We start from the raw sequence: 22,551 nt of genomic DNA, 5'->3' as shown, positions 1-22,551 counted from the left end.
GAGTCAACCTTACCCTCCCACTGACTCTGTGAGAACCTGGGGAGATCATGTTAGTTCTCTGTGCCTCAGTTTATCCACCTTTAACTGGATAGTAATAACATTGCTGCCTCCTTCCCTTTCTCCTTTGGAAGCTGTCAAATAGATCAGGCATCAAAATTAGTGACCAGACTTTTCACCCCAGAAGTGGCTATATATTTTTTTTTCAAAGTATTCAACTACACAAATGGAATTCTTGGGTGAAAGGCACTGTAGAAATTAACCAGTCAGCATGAGGTGACCCAGCCTCTAATTCAAGGAGCTCCTTTCGGGAACCATTCAATACCAACCCTTTATTCAGATTAAATCAATAATAAGGTTACAGCCCCTCCAGCATTTTACACATCTAACATTCTCCATATTTTTTTCACCCTCTGTTAGGGTGTAATGGGCAAAAGCCTCTCCCCCATCTTCACGTCAGGATGTGTGTGTATGAGTTACTTACAATCCCAGAAAGGAAATTTATGCCTGTCATAGATAATTGCATTGACTGAACCAAATTAAAAAGAAATTCAGGAACCAAGGTTGTCCTGTTCAATACTGCTGCTGGCCTGGAAGCTCAGTGGCAATTGTCTGCATTGCAAATGTGTAGTATCCCTGGTTTGATTCCTGGAACCCAAGTTGGCTGGGGATACTACAGAGGTAGTGTTCACATTCACTTGTCATGGTCAGTGAAAATGTCAACACCTGGTGGCGGGAACTGCCTGTGGAGGATGCAGGGCCACGTGCAGAGACTTGATGCATAAATGTTTTCATTCAGTAGCACAGAAAAAAACAGGGCTATGTATGAAAACACAGCCACTCATGCAAAGGGCTGGCAAGCATGGTGGCCAGATTTAAGGACCCTTGGTGTATGGCCACCAGCCAATGATTGCTGCAATGACCTGACTAGGTACAGTGTGCTGGGGGAGAACAGAGAGGGGAGTTCATACCCTCCCACTGAATCTGTGTGAACTTGGGCAGATAGGTTAGTTATCTAGCAGAATGCAGGACTTAGACAGATAAAGGATTCAAGGAGACATCCATTGCCTCAAAATTAAAATTCAAATCCAAAGGCCACGGATCACCAAGGGCCCTATTTACTAAAGTGCGCTAGCATTTTTAGCGCATGCACAAAATTAGCGCGCGCGCTGTGTAGGCGCCCACAAAATATATTTGGGCTCCTACACAGTTAGCACACGCTAAAAGAACTAACGTGCCTCTAGCGCGGCTTAGTAAACAAGGGTCCTAAGATTTTAATCCCCGCTTTTCCAATCACTTTTTTCTGCTACTGAGCAAATTGATTTATTTCCCACTGACTCATTCCACAGCAAATGTGAAATACTAGATATAACAATGTTCCTTTTGGTCTCCAAATCAGGTCTCCAATTGCACAAGTGAAGAGGCAGAAAAAACATTTGTCCCAAAGGAATGCCCACTTCTGTACTGGTGTAGCCAAAAAGTGATTTGGGGCTCATTTGTGTTGGAATTACAAAAATTATTATTCAAAGAGCAGGATGTTTCCTTTTTCTTTTTTTTTTTTACAGGGAGGTTTAATGCATCATTTTGGTAAAGGTCCAAATAGTTTTATATCTCTCATGGGATTGGACAGAAAAATGTAACCCCCCCCCCCCATATTGTATAAGTTCTCAATCTCAGCTCAAAGGCCAATTCTTCAACTAGGAGTGGCCTAGTGGTTAGGGTGGTGGACTTTGGTCCTGGGGAACTGAGGAACTGATTTCAATTCCCGGCACAGGCAGCTCCTTGTGACTCTGGGCAAGTCACTTAACCCTCCATTGCCTGCCGCATTGAGCCTGCCATGAGTGGGAAAGCGCGGGGTACAAATGTAACAAAAATAAAATAAATAAAAGACCGAAACATTATCATTGTATCATTAAAAAAAACCCCAATAATATCAAATCACTGTTTTAAGTGGTTTTTGTTTTTTCTTTAACAAAGTTTCATCCTCCTGCTTTTGCGATGTTCATATCATCATATTCTCTGTGGAGTCACAGCAAATACATTTCAGAAAATAAAGAATAAAACGGCCCATTCAGTCTGCCCAACTGAGATTTGTCCATGTTGGTCATATGTTGGGTTGCGTGGTGGGGCATAAAGAGCAGTCCCGAACCGTATCATCAAAAAAGATGGCCAGCCATCTTTCGTTTCGATAATACGGTTGGGGCCGGCCAAATGTCAGAGATGGCCAGCATCGGTTTTCGCCGATAATGGAAACTAATGCTGGCAATCTCAAACCCGGTCAAATCCAAGGCATTTGGTCATGGGAGGAGCCAGCATTTGTAGTGCATTGGTCCCCCTGACATGTCAGGACACCAACCGGGCACCCTAGGGAGCACTGCAGTGGACTTCAAGCATAGCTCCCTTACCTTGGGTGCTGAGCCCCCCAAATCCCCCCCCCCCCCCCCCACAACTGTACACCACTACCATAGCCCTTAGGGATGAAGGGGGGCACCTACATGTGGGTACAGTGGGTTTTGGGGTTTTTTTTTTTACCACCACAAGTGTAACAGGTAGGGGGGATGGGCCTAGGTCCACCTGCCTGAAGTGCACTGCTGTCAGGGAGCTGGGTATGACATTTGAGGCTGGCATAGAGGGTGGCAAAATTTTTTTTTTTTTTGGGTGGGAGGGGGTTGGTGACCACTGGGGGAGTAAGGGGAGGTCATCCCCAATTCCCTCTGGTGGTCATTTGGTCAGTTGGGGCACCTTTTTAAAGCTTGGTCCTGAAAAAAAAGGGACCAAGTGAAGCCGGCAAAATGCTCATCAGGGTTGGCTTTCTTTTTCCCATTATCGGGCGAAGCCGGCTATCTCGTGAGCACGCCATCCTGCCTTCGCTACCCTACCGACACGTCCCCTTGAAGTTTGGCCGGCTCCGCGATGGAAAACAGTTGGCGCCGGCCAAAATTGGCTTTCAATTATACCGATTTCACCGGGTTCAGGAGATTGCCGGCCATCTCCCGATGTGTTGGAAGATGGCCGGCGATCTCCTTCGAAAATAAGCTGGATTGTAGACAATACACTGAAATCTTCTGCCCATTGTGTGGCAGTGGCCAAAAAAGCAAACAGGGTGCTACGAATAATTAGGAAAGGGATGGAAAATATAGCTGTATAGCTCCATGGTGTGACCTCACCTTGCGTATTGCATTCAATTCTGGTCACCTTATCTCAAAAAGATCTAGCAGAATTAGAAAAGGTTCAAAGAGTGACCAAAATGAAAAAGGAGATGGAACTTCCATATGAGGAAAGCTCTTCAGCTTGGAAAAGAGATGGCAGAGGGGAGATATGATTGAGGTCTACAAAATGAGTGATGTAGAACGGGTATAAGTGAATCAATTTTTCACTCTTTCAAAAAGTATAAAGACTAGTGGACACTCATATTGTATAGAAACACTTTTAAAACAAATAGGAGGAAATATTTTTTCACTCAAAAATAGTTACGCAGTGGAACTTGATGCCAGAGGATGTGGAACAGCAGTTAGCATATCTGGGTTTAAAAAAAAGATTTGGACAAGTTCTTGGAGGAAAAGTCCATATTGAGATGGACTTGAGGGAAGCAACGGCTTGCCCTGGGATTGGTAGCATGGTGTTGCTACTAATTGGTTTTCTGCCAGGTACTTGTGATCTGGATTGGGCTAGATTTGATTTGCCTCAAATGTCCTTGTGCATTAATACTTGTCAGTTATAAGAATGTCCCACTGCACAAGTCCAGCCATCTCTGGATGGCTTCAATTATCTATATCCTTCTAACAGTATGGTCTCCAGAACTGGAAACAATAGGATAGGTCTCAAAATGACCTGGACTGTGGCAGTCTCATACTAATTATACCTCCCTTTATTGAATCTAACATCCCTCTGGCTTTGGCCACTACCATGTTACATAATTTCCCTACCCTGAAATCATAATGTATCACCCTAAGGTCTCTTTCCAGCTTCACCAACATTGGTACCTCACCATGGAGTGGATATAGCACCGTTCACAGAAGAGAGTGTGTATCAACAACTAGGAAACCTAAAGGTGGACAAAGCCATGGGACCGGATGGGATCCACCCCAGGATATTGAGGGAGCTCAGAGAGGTTCTGGTGGGTCCTCTTAAAGATTTGTTTAATAAATCCTTGGAGACGGGAGAGGTTCCGTGCGATTGGAGAACGGCAGAGTTGGTCCCTCTTCACAAAAGTGGTGATAGGGAAGAAGCTGGAAACTACAGGCCGGTAAGCCTCACTTCGGTTATTGGAAAAGTAATGGAAGTGATGCTGAAGGAAAGAATAGTGAATTTCCTGGAAGTCAATAAGTTGCAAGATCCAAAACAACATGGTTTTACCAAAGGGAAATCGTGTCAAACGAATCTCATTGAATTCTTTGACTGGGTGACTGGAAAATTGAATCAAGGACGTGCTATAGACGTAATCTACTTAGATTTCAGCAAAGCTTTTGACACGGTTCCCCACCGGAGGCTCTTGAATAAACTGGACGGACTGAAGATAGGATCTGAAGTGGTTAACTGGATTAGGAACTGGTTGAGGGACAGAAGCCAAAGGGTAGTGGTTAATGGAATTCGCTGGGAGGAGGGAAAGGTAAGTAGTGGAGTTCCTCAGGGATCGGTGCTGGGGCCGATTCTGTTCAATAAATTTGTGAGTGACATTGCCGAAGGGTTAGAAGGTAAAGTTTGACTTTTTGCGGACGATACTAAGATTTGCAACACAATGGACGCCAGGGAGGGAGTGGAAAACATGAAAAAGGATCTGCAGATGCTAGAAGAATGGTCTAAGGTTTGGCAATTAAAATTCAATGCGAAGAGATGCAAAGTGATACACTTAGGGAGTAGAAATCCACGGGAGATGTATGTGTTAGGCGGGAGAGTCTGATAGGTACGGACGGGGAGAGGGCTCTTGGGGTGATAGTATCTGAGGATCTGAAGGCGACGAAACAGTGTGACAAGGCGGTGGCCGTAGCGAGAAGGTTGCTAGGCTGTATAGAGAGAGGTGTACAGCGCTGCGTGCGTCTGGCAGCGCTATATAAATGCTATTAGTAGTAGTAGGTGTGACCAGCAGAAGAAAAGAGGTTTTAATGCCCCTGTATAAGTCATTGGTGAGACCCCACCTGGAGTATTGTGTTCAGTTTTGGAGGCCATACCTTGCTAAGGATGTAAAAAGAATTGAAGCAGTGCAAAGAGAAGCTACGAGAATGGTATGGGATTTGCGTTATAAGACATATGAGGAGAGACTTGCTGACCTGAACATGTGTACCCTGGAGGAAAGGAGAAACAGGGGTGATATGATACAGACGTTCAAATATTTGAAAGGTAATCAATTCGCAAACGAACCTTTTCCATAGATGGGAAGGCGGTAGAACTAGAGGACATGATACGAGATTGAAGGGGGGCAGACTCATGAAAAATGTCAGGAAGTATTTTTTCACGGAGAGTGGTAGATACTTGGAATGCCCTCCCGCGGGAGGTGGTGATGAAAACGGTAGCAGAATTCAAGCATGCGTGGGATAAACATAAAGGAATACTGTTCAGAAGGAATGGATCCTCAGAAGCTTAGCCGAGATGGGGAGGCGGGGCTAGTGCTGGGCAAGACTTCTAAGGTCTGTGCCCTGAAAATGTCAGATACAAATCAAGGTAAGGTATACACAAAAAGTAGCACATATGAGTTTATCTTGTTGGGCAGACTGGATGGACTGTACAGGTCTTTTTCTGCTGTCATCTACTATGTTACTATTAGCCAGCTCCTTCACTATATTCTCGCCAAGTTAAGTTGAGCTGAGTTTAGCACCTTCAACTTTCTGAAAAGTTGATCCTATGAGAATTATTTATTTACCTTTTTGAAGGAATTCACTCAAGGCAGTGTACAGTAAGAATAGAGCAAACATGAGCAATAGGCAATTAGAGCAGTAAAAATATTCAAATAATACATAGTAACATAGTAGATGACAGCAGAAAAAGACCTGCACGGTCCATCCAGTCTGCCCAACAAGATAACTCATATTTACTGCTTTTTGTGTATACCCTACTTTGATTTGTACCTGTGCTCTTCAGGGCACAGACCGTATAAGTCTGCCCAGCACTATCCCCGCCTCCCAACCACCCGCCCCTCCTCCCAACCACCGGCTCCGGCACAGACCGCACAAGTCTGCCCAGCACCATCCCCACCTCCCAACCACCAGCCCCGCCTCCCAACCCCAGCTCTGGCACAGACCGTACAAGTCTGTCCAGCACTATCCCCGCCTCCCAACCACCAGTCCCGCTGCCCACCACCGGCCCTGGCACAGACCGTACAAGTCTGTCCAGCACTATCCCCGCCTCCCGATCCTGACTAAGCTCCTGAGGATCCATTCCTTCGGCACAGGATTCCTTTATGCTTATCCCACGCATGTTTGAATTCCGTTACCGTTTTCAAATACAAAGCATGGCATGGAATACTACTTGCAATAACAACACAATATATACTAGAACATTATAATTGGTAGTGAGGGGTAGGGCAAAATCAGTGCCGTAATGAGGGCGGCTAACACCCGGGGGCGGGGCGGTTCGCTGCTACGCACCCCCCTCCCCCGGAGCACATTCTTACCAAAGGGGACAGGCGGAGGGGCCGCTCCGCCCCGAGTGCACGTCGCTGGGGGGGGGGGGGGGTGTCGGTTCCGCTGGTTCCCTGCTCTCTCTGCCCCGGAACAGGAAGTAACCTGTTCCAGGGCAGAGAGAGCAGTGAACCAGCGGAGCCGACACCCCTGGTCCCCCGCCCCCCAGCGGCAAAGTAGGATGAATTAGAAAATAAGGTGATTGATTTGAAGGAAGTTGCACGTGAGGTCAGAGAGATGGTTAAATATTATCTCAGCTAGGGAAGGGTCCCTATGTGCAGTATGTGCAGCCCCAGTGTGTGAGTGAGACTAACAAGTTAGTTACTTCTTCCATTACTTTACTAGGCACCTCCCTATAAACCTGGGCAGCAGTGTCATTAAAATTGATTTTTTGCCACAGAAAGCAGAGGGGGGTTTTATATTGTCCATCTGTGCTTCAAATTCGACCTTTTGGCACCCGTGGCGTTAACAGAGCGAGGTGGGCAGGATGCGAGCACGAGCCTCACTGCTGATGCTGACAGGCAGCAACGAGGAAGGCGCCAAGGTCTAGCTGTCCCCCTCCCGCCTTTTTCCCCCAGGAACGTTCAGCGTAGTAGCTCGTGCAGGGAGGAGGGGCACCAGAGATCACCCACTTCCCCAGTAAGGGCCCAGGGGGAGAGTAGAAGTGGCCGTGCACGTACATAAGCAGCTGGCGCCGCCACCATACACACACGCACGCGCGCGCGCTCGGCTTAGTTCCCTTCCCCCTCTCCTCCCCCTCCCCCACCACGCAATCCTCCTCGTCTCGTTGCATTCCCTCCCTCCCCCTCCCTCCCCCATTGCCAAAGCGTTCCTTCCTACGGCGTGCGCGCGCTCTCCTCAACGCACGTGCAGCCTGCGGGCGGGGCGGTCTAGGCACCCCCCCCTCCCTTCTAACATACACACAGACGCCGCTACGTCCGCTCCCCCGGGTACGGCGGCACGTACGGCACGGAGCGCTGGTCGCGGCCGGACAGGGAGGGAAGAGGGTGAGGCTGAGGCCTTGTTCAAGGCCGCCTGACTGACCGACCGAAGCCCGGATTGGGTCAGCGGGGTCAACTCCCGAGGGGTCCAAACCCGCCCGCACTTGCGGTGCTGATACCGTAGATCCTCCCTCACGCTCCTTACCGTAAGCAGCGGCGAGTCCAGAGACTTTCCAAGGTGGGGGGAGGGGAGGTTGGGGTTTCACACGGAGCAGGCGCAGTGACGTCCTCCAGATTCCTGCGTTTCCGGCCGCCTTGCACACGCCTTAAAGCTGCAACACCACCCCCCTCCCCTCCCCCCCCCCGCGCGATGCTTGCTTTTACTTTCCTAAATATTTGCGAATGGCATCTGAGAAGGAAAGGGTCCGTTCAGAGATCAGTTCCAGTGCTTGGTCCCATTGTGTTTCACTGGAGGTGTTAAAGACATTGTACAGTTGCCAGCATTGGGGAGGGAGCAGTTTCTATGATTGTGTGAAGGAGTTGACTTGTGACTCTTAATATTGCCCATTCCCCCATCTTTCCTACATTTTCATCCTGTTAATCATTGTTATGTTGAAGATTGTTAATAGTAATAGTTAAAAAAAAAATGTATCTAAAAGGAAATGGAGGAGTGGCCTAGTGGTTAGGGTGGTGGACTCTGGTCCTGGGGAACTTTCGATTCCCACTTAAGGCACAGCTCCTTGTGACTCTGGGCAAGTCACCTAACCCTCCATTGCCTCCTTGTGACTCTGGGCAAGTCACCTAACCCTCCGTTGCCCCAGGTACAAATAAGTACCTGTATATGTAAGCTGCGTTGAGCCTGCCATGAGTGGGAAAGTGCAGGGTACAAATGTAACTAAAATAAAATAAATATCAGAATTAGGCCCTTTATAAACTAAATAAAGGAAGAGAGGTGCAATAGCATTTGTTTTGTGATTTTGAGCCTGTCTGAAAGGGGTCCTTTTACTAAACTAAGCTGTGTTGGGCGCAAACGCAGGCCTAACACAGATAAAAATAGAGCACTGCATGAAGTGCACAGGTGTTCTGTGGAAACTTAAAAATGTGCACACGCTAACCGCGAAAAACATGTTTTTTGAGGGGACGTGTCATGGGCGGAGAGTGGGAGTTCTTGTACTATCCAGTCATCTATACTACCACACACTGGTTAGCGCAGGAATACCACATGAGTTCTTACTCCCAACAAAATGGGTGGCAATAAGTGCTCGTGTGGTTATTTTTTAAAAACGGCTGCACGCTAATAGCAACATTAGCGCATGGCTATTAATACAACAAATAGAAAATAGGCCATTTTATGTCTGTAGTAAGGCTACTAAGGCTATGTTTTTTTTTACCACACCTTTGTAAAAGGGCCCCTAAATCAAGCATCCCAGGGTTGCCAACTCCCAAGAAACATTTTTACTGCAAGTCTTTTGTTTTGGGTAATACATTGAAATGAAACAGAAATGAAAATTATAATAAAGTGATACCTTTTTTGGGGGGGACTAACAATACATTTTTTTTAACAACACAACACTTTTATTGGTTATCATTAAAAAAAAGGTCTCTGTGTATGCGGGGGGGTGGGGGGGGGGGGTAAGTGTTCTCCTTGAAGGATCAGCTGAACTGTGAGGGACCCCCCCCCCCCAACAGAAACTGAGCAGGTTGCAGGCAAGCTGCTGTCTGCGACTCTGAAATTTTGTAAAATAATTGTGCAAGTCACATCTTGGCCCAGTGACCTCTGGGCATGCCTCTACTAATTAAGAGTAAAAATATGTGCAGCTAGGCTGTCTGCTTATACACATGTATATTTAGGTAATATACTATTTCTGCATGGAAAAAAAATCTTACGAAATAGTACCATAAATCTGTGCAAGACCTCTGTCTGCCAGGCCCTTCTACCAATACCAAGCAGTATATATAAAATATTTTCAGAAACATATTTTCTTTGTTACATTTGTATCCCACATTTTCCCACCTATTTGCAGGCTCAATGTGGCTTACATAATACCGTAAAGGCGATTGCCAAGTCCAGTATGGAAACAAATACAGTTTGATATTAGGGTCTGGTAAGGTTAGTATATTCAGTTACATAGGGATCGAAGATAGGAAGGAATATATTGTGTCCATTACAATCTATGGTGTTGCAGGGTTGAGGCATCTAAGTTAGGTCGGTGGGGAATGCTTTTCCGAATAAGTAGGTCTTTAATGATCTCCTGAAGTTTAGATGGTCGTAGATTGTTTTCACAGTCTTCGGCAGTGCATTCCACAATTGTGTGCCTATGTAGGAGAAGTTGGATGCATAGGTTAATTTGTATCTGAGTCCTTTGCAGCTTGGGTAGTGGAGATTCAAGTAGGTGCGTGATGCTGTGGTCTGTTTCTGGTTGAGAAATCGATCAGGTCGACCATGTATACTGAGCAGGAAGGGAAGGTTGATGGCTTGTGAAATGGAGCTTGTAGCTCTGGAAAAAGAATCTCAAGAACCCAACAGTCTGCTGTGTTTGCCTCCAACTAGCAGGTTTTCAGTTTAAAATGAGGTATTGTCACAATTAAGAACAGATGTGGTCATTCTCATGTGTTTTGTCTTTGTAACAGATTGAATGTCCGGCATTCCTATGGTTGCCTACTGTAAAGTTGATAGCACCAGGTAGGATAAAACTAAGTTCTATAAAAATGGGACGTGTGCCCTGTGACTGGTTTGATGGCCGTCTTAAGTCCTGCAGTGGTTACAAATTCTCCCAGTCACACTAACCCCTGGATTCTATATATGGTGCCCAGATCTGGGTGTGTGCCAAAGATGAATGTGTAATTTGAGTAGCAAGCCCTTAACTATCAATAATTGGGTGCTAACAATTCAGGTTAATTGGCACTCAATTTGGACACATCTGGCTGGTTGGGATGACCTCTAACTAGCGCATAAATCAAAAGGTGGCATGGTCATAGGCATTCCAAAAAGCTAGTTACAGAATATTTTGGGGGGGACTTGCGCTTTTTGTTTTGCTTGTTACACTGTTTGTTGGAGACAAATTTGTGGAAATGGAGTATGTTTACCAAGCTGCGTTAAGTATCTAGCATGGGTTTTAATGAGTGTTAAATGAACGTTCCCCTTACATGGAAGGATGACCCCTAGGGCCTTATGACGTGCTGGCACTGGGTTACATGCAGTGCCCAAGAGCACAGGTGCACGCTGTCAGACACTGCATGTAACACCGCCTGTGTAGTCAGTGATTACCCTGTGCGGAAAATGCAGGGTAGAGAGCTGCACGGGAATGGGAATCGCTGGAATCTGACCTGCAGGGATGGAAGAAGGTTGCCACAGGATTCTCGTGGGAGTGTACTTAAAATCTCTGGTGATGCCAGAATGAGGCTTGGAATGCACTGTGAGGCAGTTTGTGCATCAGAATGAGGCTTGGAATGTACTGAGAGAGACAATTGGAGGGCCAGAATGAGGCTTGGAATTCACAGGCAGCTGGAACATTAGATTGAGGCTTGGAAAATTCATTGGTTGAATAGTGAATACCATCCAAAAAAAACATGGGAGGGTGTTTGGTTCATGGAGAAATGGAGGGCTTTGAGCAAGTGATATCCTGGGATGGAGGAGATTAGTTGCAGGGATGGTTTGGTATGGAATGGATATTAGTGGGTATGGGTTGGATTCCATTGGGGATGGGTGAAATTTCTGTGCCTGTGCAGCTGTCTAATGCAGGACATGCCCCCTGCATTTACCGCACAGGCTTTCACTTACCACACCACACTCACAGCTGGCCGTGGCGACCGGAAGAGGTCGACCTGGCTCTCAGCATGGGCTTTTAAGCCCCTCCGCGGCTCCTCCTGTTGCCCAGCGGGGGAGCCTCTGGCGATGGGGGCTTGTCCCTTCCCTCCCCTCGCCTTGCCTCGCTTGCCCCCCGATGGGCTTGATGCGCATGCCCGTCGGGGCACGGCGCCACGTTATTTTTGGCTCCGTGAACCCTACGGGGCACTGCGCCTTGCATTTTACCGCACAGGCTTTCACTTACCACACTCACTTTTTGCAGTCAAGAGTGCGGTAAGTGTAAAAATTTACAACGCTTTAGTAACCATACTCCAAGGTTAGCAAACAACAAAAAGTTTTATTGGTTTAACAATATATTTCTCGACTAACCTTCAGGAGTTACTTTCCCTTTCTTAGATCCAAACAAAATGTAATCTGTGATTCAGTTGCATTTTTTTTCAATGGCATCTTTTATTCTGTCATAACCTGAAGAAGGGTGGGGGGGGGGGGGGTGTTAGCTCCTTAAAGCTAGTGAGGAAATCTATTATTGGGCCAGTAAAGAAAGTATCACCTTATAGTGTTAGTCAAGAAAGGCTTAATTTTGTAAAGCATTTTTTGTCATGTAAAAACTGTTTTACACGTGGAGATTGTGTGGGACCTCATGATAACGCTTGCACAATATGCGCTTAGATGTTCCCAGTTTTGTTGAAGCTGGGGCATGTACGTCATAATTTATTTAAAAAAAAACAGAACATATATACATGTATAGAATAAATGCACACATTTATAGGGAGCAGGAGGAAATTTGGATTCTAAACTTTGTGCACTCTGAGGGATAGTTCTGTGAGCCTATTTTATAAATGCTCACATGTGCTTCTGTTGCATGTACAGGGAATGTTCATGAACCAAAACAGAAAAAAAAATACAGGAAAATTAAAACTCTGAAAAACTTAATAAACTTGCACAAACCAGGAAAAATAACAATTCAAAAACAATAAGAAAATCCGTATGGGGCCTCCACGTGCGCTCTAGTGCAAGAGAATGCATACAAGGTGCTATCGAGGTGGTATTACGCTCCTGAGAGAATTAGGGGTATGTACCCTAATGCTTCTGACCGGTGCTGGAGATGTGGTAAAGACAAGGGCTCATTTCTGCACATTTGGTGGTCCTGCCCCCGGTTGATACCGTTTTGGGAGGCAGTGATGAAAGCATTGGTAAGAATGTTTGGAGATTCTATGGTGTGCAGTCCACAGGTGTGCTTGCTGGGGATGTATAATGACAGTGACTCATGGGAACGGAGCAAAATGTTACGTTGGGGGTCTGGCGGCAGCAAAATGCCTGATAGCTCGGAAGTGGCGAGTTACTGGCCCTCCTTCCTTGGGGGATTGGAAAGCAAAATTAGAACAACTCATAGCTATGGAACGCTTAACGGCATACCGTAGAGAAGGGGAGCTACGGCGCAAGAGAGGATGGTCTCAACTGCAAGAATGGGTGGGGACAATCAAACTTTGATAGGAACGGGTGATAGTTGGGGAGGGGGGTGGTAGGGAAGGGAGGAACGGAAGTGGAGGGCTAGAGGGGGAAGTGAGGCAATTATATGCTTGAATAAATTTAAGGGGGTAGGACAGAGCTGAGGGTGTAGACCCTTGTTTATAGTGATTGGGAGTTGATAGTTCAATTTTCACCATAAGGGTGACTGGGTGGTTGTTTTGTTCTTTTCTGTTATATTATATGGATGTCCAATATTTTAGGTCAACTTGGCATTATCTGTACTGTCTTGAATGTTGCAAGTTGCTTCATTAATAAAAATATTTAAAGTGAAAAAAAAAAAAGAAAATCCGTATGGAGTAAGCTCACATCCCATCCCCGGGCTAATTGCAAAGTTCAAAAAACATTACCAGACATCTATATATTAAAAGTCTTTAATAAATCCTGTTAGCAAATTCTTTCATAACTCTTGTACAGTCCCAACACAGACTATGTTTCGCTACTTGCTTTGTTTTTTTTTTTTTTTTTTCTGGTTTTGGCCTTTATTAAACAGTCAATTTTTTTACATTTCACATAGATTTCCTGTTATGAAATTATCCCAGAAATATATTAAGTTAGTCCAATAAAAACTTATCACCTTATATTTTGTTGGTATATTTCCCTGCGTTCAAGTGGTCTAGCACAAGAATGTTCATAAGTGGAACTTCAAATAAATGAACTGAAACCCTGACTGCATTGTGCATGTTATTTCCCTCTAATCTTGCCTAAGTTCCTCTTTCATTCTTCAGCATGGACTTGTGAACTTCTGTGTTGGAGTAATCATAGCAACATGGAACAGCTCCTCCTGTAAGCAGTAAGCACCAGATGGGTCTCTGCTAGCTGGTTCTGTTCCTGTAACCTGAGTAACATTCTTCACTATGATTAAAAAGGCTAATTTAGTAGCAGTGCCACTAAAGAGCTGGCAATTAGTTTTACTTGGAAATCTCATACATTTTATACTATGTTTTACTCAGGGGGGTCTTTTTGCTAAAGGTTAGCTTGAGTTATCTGCAGCAGGTCCCATTTTATTCCTATGGGCCCTGCTGCAGATAACTCGAGCTAATCTTTAGTAAAAGACCCCCTAAGTTTTTAAGTAAGGGTTTGAAATCTCTGAAATGGTTGACTAGAAGTTGAACTTTTCAGGTACTCATAGTTATTGTGAATATTGATTATCCCACCCCCATTTTTGTGATTTTCTGTGGAAATTGGTTAGAAAATGTAATAAATATTAAAAAAAAAAAAAAGAAAGAAAGAAAGGCAGTGGTAACAGCCATAGAGATGCTAAGCTATATATATATATATGGAGGGGGAGGGAGAAAGAAGCATAGCTAGCAGGTGGTGATAATGTCCCTGTACAGGTCATTGGTGAGGTCTCATTTGGGTTCAGCCTTTGAGGCCATGTCACTATAAGGACAGAGAAAAGCAACCAAAATGGTGAGAGGTTTGCACCAAAAGACATGAGATATGTTATCTTGCTGGGAATTCAAATACATTACTTGCAACTTCAAAGGTTTGGAAGCAATGCTAGGCCTAGCCTAGTTCAGTGGCAATATTGGTGCATCACAGTGAGAAGGTAATTAGTTTAAGTGCCAATAATTGTCATTAATTAATGCTTTATTATGGCCAAACATCATAGCTGCCTCCACAAACAGTTTGTATCAGTAGATTCTGATGGATTCATTTCTGTAAAGATATGAGAAAATATGGTTAACCCCTTTAAAATGCGTTCCTTCAACAGTAGCAGCGTGTTTTTCTTGCTAGCATAAGATTAGTTCAGCAGCGCATACAGTACACAATAAACATTGCAACACTCACATATTTAAAAAAAAAATTAAATCACAAAGAACTACATTAGAAGATAAAACAACAAGGCATCCTTTGATAATCACAGATGGCACACACATAGAAGTGAGTAACCTAATGAAAATGCTTCTAAAGCAGAGGATTGAGAGGTTTCTCAAATCAAATGGACTGCAGGACCCGAGGCAGCATGGCTTCACTAGAGGCAGGTCATGACAGACAAATCTGAATAATTTCTTTGACTGGGTGACCAAACAGTTGGACTTGGGAGGGGCGCTAAATGTGGTGTACTTGGATTTTAGCAAAGCCTTTGACATGGTCCCGCACAGGCGACTGATAAATAAATTGAGTGCCCTCGGTATGGGACCTAAAGTGACTGACTGGGTTAAAAACTGGTTACATGGAAGGAGACAGAGGGTAGTGGTAAAATGGAGCTTGCTCTGAAGAGAGGGCTTTTTTATCAGTGGTGTACCGCAGGGTTCGATCCTCAGGCCGGCTCTTTTTAACATGTTCGTGAGTGATATTTCGGAAGGACTGTCTGGTAAGGTTTGTCTCTTTGTGGATGATACCAAATTCTGTAATAGGGTGGACACCCCGGAGGGTGTGAATGGTATGAAGAAGGATCTTGCGAAGTCTGAAGAATGATCTGATAATTGGCAGCTAACATTGAATGCAGGGTCATAAACTGGGAACAAGAATCCAAGGGAATGGTACAGTATAGGAGGTGAAGTGCTTCTGTGTACAGAAGAAGAGTGGGACTTGGGGGTGTTTGTGTCTGATTATTATTATTATTTGTTACATTTGTATCCCACATTTTCCCACCTTTTGCAGGCTCAGTGTGGCTTACATATAACCGTTAACGGTGTTAGCCGATTACGGTTTGAACAAATACATAGTATGAATTAATACAAAGTGATATTGTGGTATAATGAGGTATATGTATGGTAGGAAACAGTTGGGGGGAACTTAGAGAGGGAAAGGGGGAAGAAGAGGCAGATAATGTCCATTGCAGTCTTTGGTTATGTTGTGCCGGAAGTGTTGTGATGACCTTAAGGTGGCCAAACAGAAAAAGAGACAGTCAAAGATGGAAAGGTGCTTGGGTGCATAAGGAGAGGGATGACCAGCAGGAAAAAAAGTGGTGATAGTGCCCTTGTATAAGTCTTGTGAGGACCCATTTAGAGTACTGCGTGCAATTCTGGAGAACAATACCTATGGAAAGACATAAATAGGATGGAGTCAGTCCAGAGGGCGGCTACAAAATTAGTAGGCGGTCTCTGTCGTAAAACATGTAGGGACAAGCTTAGTTACCTCAACATGTATATGCTGGAAGAAAGGCGGGAGAGAGGAGATATGACAGAGACATTTAAATACCTCAGTGGTGTTAATATACAGGAGACAAGCCTCTTTCAAATGAAGGACAACTCTGGAATAAGGGGGCATCTGATGAAGTTAAGAGGAAATAGGTTTAGGAGGAATCTAAGAAAATACTCTTTCATGGAAAGGGTGGTGGATGCGTGGAATGGCCTCCTGGTGGAGGTCGTGGAGACGAGGACTGTGTCAGAATTTAAGAAAGCTTGGGACAGGCGTGTGAGATCCCTTAGGAAAGGAAGAGTTAGTGGTTACTGAGGATGGGCAGAATGGATGGGCCAGCTAGATATAATCTACTTGGATTTTAGCAAAGCCTTTGATACAGTCCCCCACAGAAGACACGTGAATAAGCTGAAAGGGCTGAACTTAGGACCGAAAGTGGTGAACTGGATAGAAAACTGGTTGACCGACAGGTGGCAGAGGGTGGTGGTAAATGGAATCCGCTCGGAGGAGAGGATGGTGAGCAGTGGGGTTCCTCAGGGGGCGGTGCTGGGGCCCATTTTGTTTAATAAATTTGTGAGAGATATTGCTAAAGAGTTGGAAGGAAAGGTTTGCCTTTTTGTGGATGACACGAAGATAGCCAATAGAGTGGATACCCTGGAGGGAGTAGAAACGATGAGAAGGGATCTCCAAAAGTTAGAAGAATGGTTGAGGGTCTGCCAGTTAAAATTTAATGTTAAAAATTGCACCAATAATACTAAGTTCAATACCGTTCTCATATACATTTTTTTTTATTGTTTTTTAATATGCAGTGCTCAGACTATGCTATTGTGCCTTATGCCCATGTGTTATGGAGTTACCCAGCAGCATTTAACCATCACAGCACTGACCCTACCTACTATCCCGTCATACAAAGTACCTCAAAGCTTGTAATGAGCTGATGTAATTTACTTGGGACTTTATACAAATAGGTAGAGGCACTTATCTCAAATTGTCGGGGATGAGTCTTATATTGTTCTTGCTGGACTCCTTCACCCTTGTGTGTTGTGATGCTATAGATAAAATCTCTCTTCGTTATTCCCGACGTGGGGCCACGTTTCTCCATGATGGCGTCTTCAAGGGAATATATGTTCAAAACTGTGAACAAAACTATTCATAGTTCCAATCCGGAACTACCGCCGGGCTCTCATAGGAGCCCAGCAGTAGTTTCCACCTCCAGCGTGCACCAGTTCCAGCAGTATAAAAATGTTTTCTATTTTTGCAGTGCTGGTGCTTACCCGGCAGTAATCGGTTACCGCGGGAGCCCTTACCGCCTCCTCAATGGATGGCGGTAAGTGCTGCCCCCTGAAATGGCCGTGCTGTAAGTGGTTCACTTACTGCACAGCCATTTCCTTTAGAAAAGAGACAGCCTTTTACCTGCTGCGGTAAAAGGGGACCTCAAACATGTGCTGATTCTAGCGCAGGCCCCCTTGTAATCACAGACTAGCTTCTATCTGAAGCCTGAATGTTTAAAAATGGACGATGGCTACTGGATGGTTAAATAAAATATTTTATATGCAATAAAGAATTCTGGAGATAAATTCAAGAAGTAGCACTAAAATGTAGGTGCCTGCAAATTCTATAACTACTACTACTACTAATCATTTCTATAGCACTAGATGTATGCAGTGCTGTATACTTTATATGCAGGTACTTTCTCTGTCCCTAGAGGGCTCACAATATATGTTTTTGTACCTGGGCAATGGAGGGTTAAGTGACTTGCCAAAGGTCACAAGGAGCTGCTGTGGGAACTGAAGCCAGGTTGCCAGGCTCAAAGACCGATGCAGTAACCATTAGGCTACTCCTCCACTAGCAGCATTCCATCTAGAGTCTCAAATAGTAGCAACATTCCATGTTCCACTGCAATAACCACTAGACTACTCCTGCGCTAGCAACATTCCATGTAGAATCTCAAATAGTAGCAACATTCCATGTAGAATCTTAAATAGTAGCAACATTCCACGTTCCACTGCACGAAGCACTAGGCTACTCCGTTCCACTCTAGGTGGAACTGGCGTTATAGAATACCAGCATAAGTCTACATCTATGCTCTAAAGTTAGGCATGAGCAAAGTGTGCGTGGATGTGCCTAACCGTAGGCAGTTAGACGTGTAAATAATAGTATTCTATAACCTGCATATGAAACTACCTGACATGCTGCAGACCTGCCTATGCCTCTTCCATATTAGAGAGCTGCACAGGAATGGGGTTTGCGGCGAACCTGCGGGATTCCCGCAGGGACGGAAGCAGTTCTGCAGGGTTCCCGTGGGGACGGAAGCAGTTCTGCAGGGTTTCCATGGAAGTGTAAGCTGTACCTGCACCAGCCTCTCATCTACCGAGTACCAAGTTCTTTGAGTGCTGTCTCATCCTCTTCCTCTTCTTCATTGCTTTGACAGCACAAATGTTGAAAGTCTTCCATTAAGGAGGTGGTAGAGACACAAATGATGACGGAATTCAAAAAGGCATGGGATGAACACAGAGGATCTCTAATTAGAAAATGGAAGTTATAAAAAACCTAACCTTAAATGGTTCCATGTGTGTGGATGTGTCAAGTGACGCTTAGATGGCGACTCTGGCTGTGATGAACTAGGGCTGATACCGGGCAGACTTGTAGGGTCTGTGTCTCATACATGGCAATCTGGTTTACAAGGGGCTGGAAAGGGCTTAGCAACTTCAGTGGCTGGAACATAAGGACAGTGCTGGACAGAGTTTTACGGTCTATGTCCCACAAATGAGAAGCCAAATAGACTGGAGTGGGCTTCAACGGCAACTCCAGCAGTTGGAACATACAGATAAGGCCAGATAGATTTCTGTGGTCTATGTTCTAGAAACACAAAAGACTGTAATCAAGTATATAAAATCGCACTGATAATGAGTGTGACTATTGGGCAGACTGGATGGACCGTTCAGGTCTTTATTTGCTGTTACTTACTATGTTACAATTAATCCTCTTTACTCCCGGGCTGATGCGCAGACCTCAGCTCTGACACAGACATGAACATTGGACATCACCTGACCTACTGGCGCATGCATGTGGTGACCTCTCAGCACATAGTGCCAGTAAATCAGAGACAAATCTTAGGTGTGCACACCAGAGTGTTCCAAGTTTCAACTTCCATTCCTTCCTTGCCTACAGTATTGTGGCTCAAATCCAGAGAGAGACTGAGGGAGCTGACCAGAATTTTCTTTTATGTACCATTAAATTCTTACGGGGATGGGTTAAATTCTTGCGGGGATGGGTGGGGACGGGTAAGATTCCAGTGGGGATGGGTAAGATTCCAGCATGGACAGGCGGGGATGGGTAAGATTTCTGTTCCCGTGCAACTCTCTATTCCATATCCACATCTCCCTTGAAGTTGCACATTCTGGGATCTTTTTGCCATGCGCTATGGTATAAAGGGCCCTGTGCTAACGGTGGGGGCCATTTTTGCCGTGCGCTGTGTCCCTTTTTACCATAGCAGGTACAAAAGGCTGAAAATGGCCATGTGGTAAGATTGCTTGTACCACGTGGCCCTGTGAGGGGGAGCACTTACTGCCACCCAATGAGGTGGCGGTAAGGGCTCCCACGCTAACCCGGCTGAAACCGGGTAGTACGCAGTGCTGCCCAATTACCGCCGGGTTAGCGCTGTGCTAAAAATTACAACCCTATTTTCCCCAGCATGGGAAACGGTGTGTGCTGGGGCTGGGACTACCACCAGCACCCACTTTGGGCTGTCAATAGCTCTAGATCAGCATACGGTAAGGCTGCGTTGGGCTTACTGCCGCTTTGTACAAGGGTCTCTCTGTAATTTGAGCACATAGAATTGAGCACATTTAGCTTATAGAATAGTGACTAAAGGCAGTTATACATGTAATTGCTAATCACGTCTAATTAGCAACAATTAAGGTCAGTTATAGCCAAGAAGTGGCTGTTAACTCAGCCAGTTATTGAATTACATTGTGTACACAACTGACCTTATTCTATAAATTGCGCATGCAACTTTGCATTCTAAGCGTAAAGTTGGGCACCCAAATTTATAGAATTAGGAAGTAAATGACAACCTTGAAACCTGACTAAGGGGCAGATGATCAAAACTCCAGCACTATTCTGAATAGTGCCATAAAAATAGTGCTGGAACAACGCAGAAGAACCATGCCCTAATGCTCAAAGCTAATGAGATAAAAATATAGGCGCGCTCATAGCTTTGAACATTAGGGATGATCTTCCGGGTACTTCCAGGTTCCAAATTCTCATTGGTCATTGTATGAGACAGTGGCATAGCAAGGTGGGGGCGGTCCGCCCCGGGTGTCAACGGGTGGGGGGGTGCATCCGTCCACCCCCCTGACGCAGCGCCTCCCCCATGACACAGTCCCCACCTGCCTACAAGTTCCGTCCATCTGCAGATGAAGATGGCACCCCCCCCCCCCCCTGACATGGTCCCCACCTGTCTACGAGCTCCATCCATCTGCAGCGCTGCTGTAAAGAAGAAATCGCTTCGTAGGCCCTTCCTCACTCACTGTGGCCCGCCCTTGAGGAAATAGGAAGTTACGTCAGAGGGCGGGACACAGTGAGTGAGGGAAGGGCCTACGAAGCGATTTCTTCTTTACAGCAGCGCTGCAGATGGATGGAGCTCGTAGGCAGGTTGGGACCATGTTGGGGGGGGGTGGCGCTATGCCGGTGGGGGTCCATGCAGGTGGGGGGGGGGTGCCATCTTCGTCTGCAGATGGACGGAGCTCACAGGCAGGTGGGGACTGTGTCAATGGGGTGGCGCTGCGCCGGGGGGGGTGCCGTGTTGGTCTGCACCCGGGGGAGGGGTGCAGCGGCAATCCGCCTCGGGTGGCAGCCGCCCCCGCTACGCCACTGGTATGAGACAAGATGCTGGACTTAGTAGACTCAGCATGGCACTTCACATGCCGTCCTACAGTAATTGCAAGCAAAATTAGAATATCCAAATTTTGTATAGATGAATGCTCACTGTTGGTGTGTAGAACCAAAACATTGCACTACACCATTGGAAGGAGATGACATCTTCAGCATAGCTAAAACTAAACATGTTAACCCCCCCCCCCCCCCCCCCCCCCCCCGGCAGATAAGCTATTTGCTCTCCCCATGGTACTCCCACCCTAATATCTGCTCCTTTTTTCCACTCCATGCTGATCCCTTGGCCTTTTTGCCTCTCTTCTCTTTCAGCGCAGATGATAGGAATCGAGCATCACTCTTCCTAGCTTTTCATGTACTGCATTTCAGGCATTTTTATTAAACCCCAAGAGGCTTTGTGCCATGGGGTGGGTTGCCCCTCTAACCAGGGGTGTACTGGTAAATTTTATAACAACGGGATCTCTCTCTGGGCGTAGCCAGCTCTGCAATTTAGGGGTCCAGGGGTGGAGTGGGGAGGGCAACGCATGCCTTTCTCCTCCCCCCCCTTGTGCAAGCATGCTAGGCATACCTTTGCTGGCAGCCAATAAATGACCGCCACCACTCCCCGCTGCTTGTTTCTGGTTAGTGACATGCTGGGACTTCTTGCACATGCATGAGAAGTCCCAGCCAGACTGCTCAAAGCTGGAAACAAGGATCGGGGAGCAGCAGCAGTCTATTGACTTGGCTGGCAGGGCTCAGCATCTCCACCATTAAAGTAAAAGAGAATTCAGGAGGGGGCCTGAGCCCACATTTTTGGAGCCAGTTGTTAAAGTAGCCATGGGGGGGCCTACTTTAACAACCGGCTCCCAAAAATCTTTAAAACGTAACAAACGGCTCTTGCAAGCCCATGAGAGCCCGCTCCAGCACACCACTGCCTCTAACCCACCCTTTGTTACAGGCCTCATCTTCAATAACATTCTCTGATCACATAACAGGAACTGTTAGTTCTCTCCCAGACCGTTTTTCAGTTCCTGCAGAGTTTATATCAGGATCACATGTTCCAGAAGTAGGTCTCGGATATGCAGATAGAACCACAGTGTCAGGATACATTTCTGTCTGTCTTTTTTTTTTTTTACTTTCTTATATCCCTTTCAGGCAAGTTTTTAGCATAAAAATGATCAATAACTCATACAGGAACATTTACACACGGCTATCACACTTGTCAAAGACCAGGCAATATTAGAAGGCAACTGCTAGATTTGATCCCCAAAATGAGAATAAAATGACACATTGTATGTTTTCCATTATCTGTAATGTCTTTTACTCTCCTGATGCAGACCTTGAAACATGGCACATGTTGAGTCTTATTTTATTGATAATAAAAATGCTTTTTAGCATTTGAGAGCATTATTTTGCCTTTGTTTGTCACCTTCACTCTGTGTGTTGTGACTTTCGAGACCTGCGGAGACCTGTTCTTCTATTTTGTTGTCTTTATTTGCCATGGTATAGGTTAGTTTATATTTGTTTGTTTGTTATATGTCTACTGATAACGTCAGGACTCACAGAAACAGAATCCAGATCAGCGAACGCGCCAGACTCAGAGACCGGCGCTGAAGGGGACTTCGGCTGGCGGGGGTTGGGGACCCCTGCCAGTAAAGGTACCTGACAGCGGTGGCGGGAGGGGGGGAGGTCGAATGTGGCG

General features: G+C 45.7%; 1 protein-coding gene across 1 annotated transcript in view; it reads right to left on the bottom strand.

The window, feature by feature from the left end:
* The window catches only part of GMEB1 (glucocorticoid modulatory element binding protein 1), a 43,557-nt gene extending 35,723 nt beyond the window's left edge, over positions 1 to 7,834 (bottom strand). Inside the window, exon 1 of the mRNA XM_030219207.1 lies at positions 7,758 to 7,834. The gene's annotated coding sequence lies outside the window, so the exon portion shown is untranslated. The remainder of the gene's footprint in view (positions 1 to 7,757) is intronic.
* Between the last annotated feature and the right edge of the window lie 14,717 nt (positions 7,835 to 22,551).

The sequence above is a fragment of the Microcaecilia unicolor genome, chromosome 11, assembly GCF_901765095.1.
Source record: "Microcaecilia unicolor chromosome 11, aMicUni1.1, whole genome shotgun sequence".
NCBI classification, from domain to species: Eukaryota; Metazoa; Chordata; class Amphibia; order Gymnophiona; family Siphonopidae; genus Microcaecilia; species Microcaecilia unicolor.
Note: the sequence above shows the minus strand (reverse complement) of the source record. Positions and strands in the feature narration are given on the sequence as shown.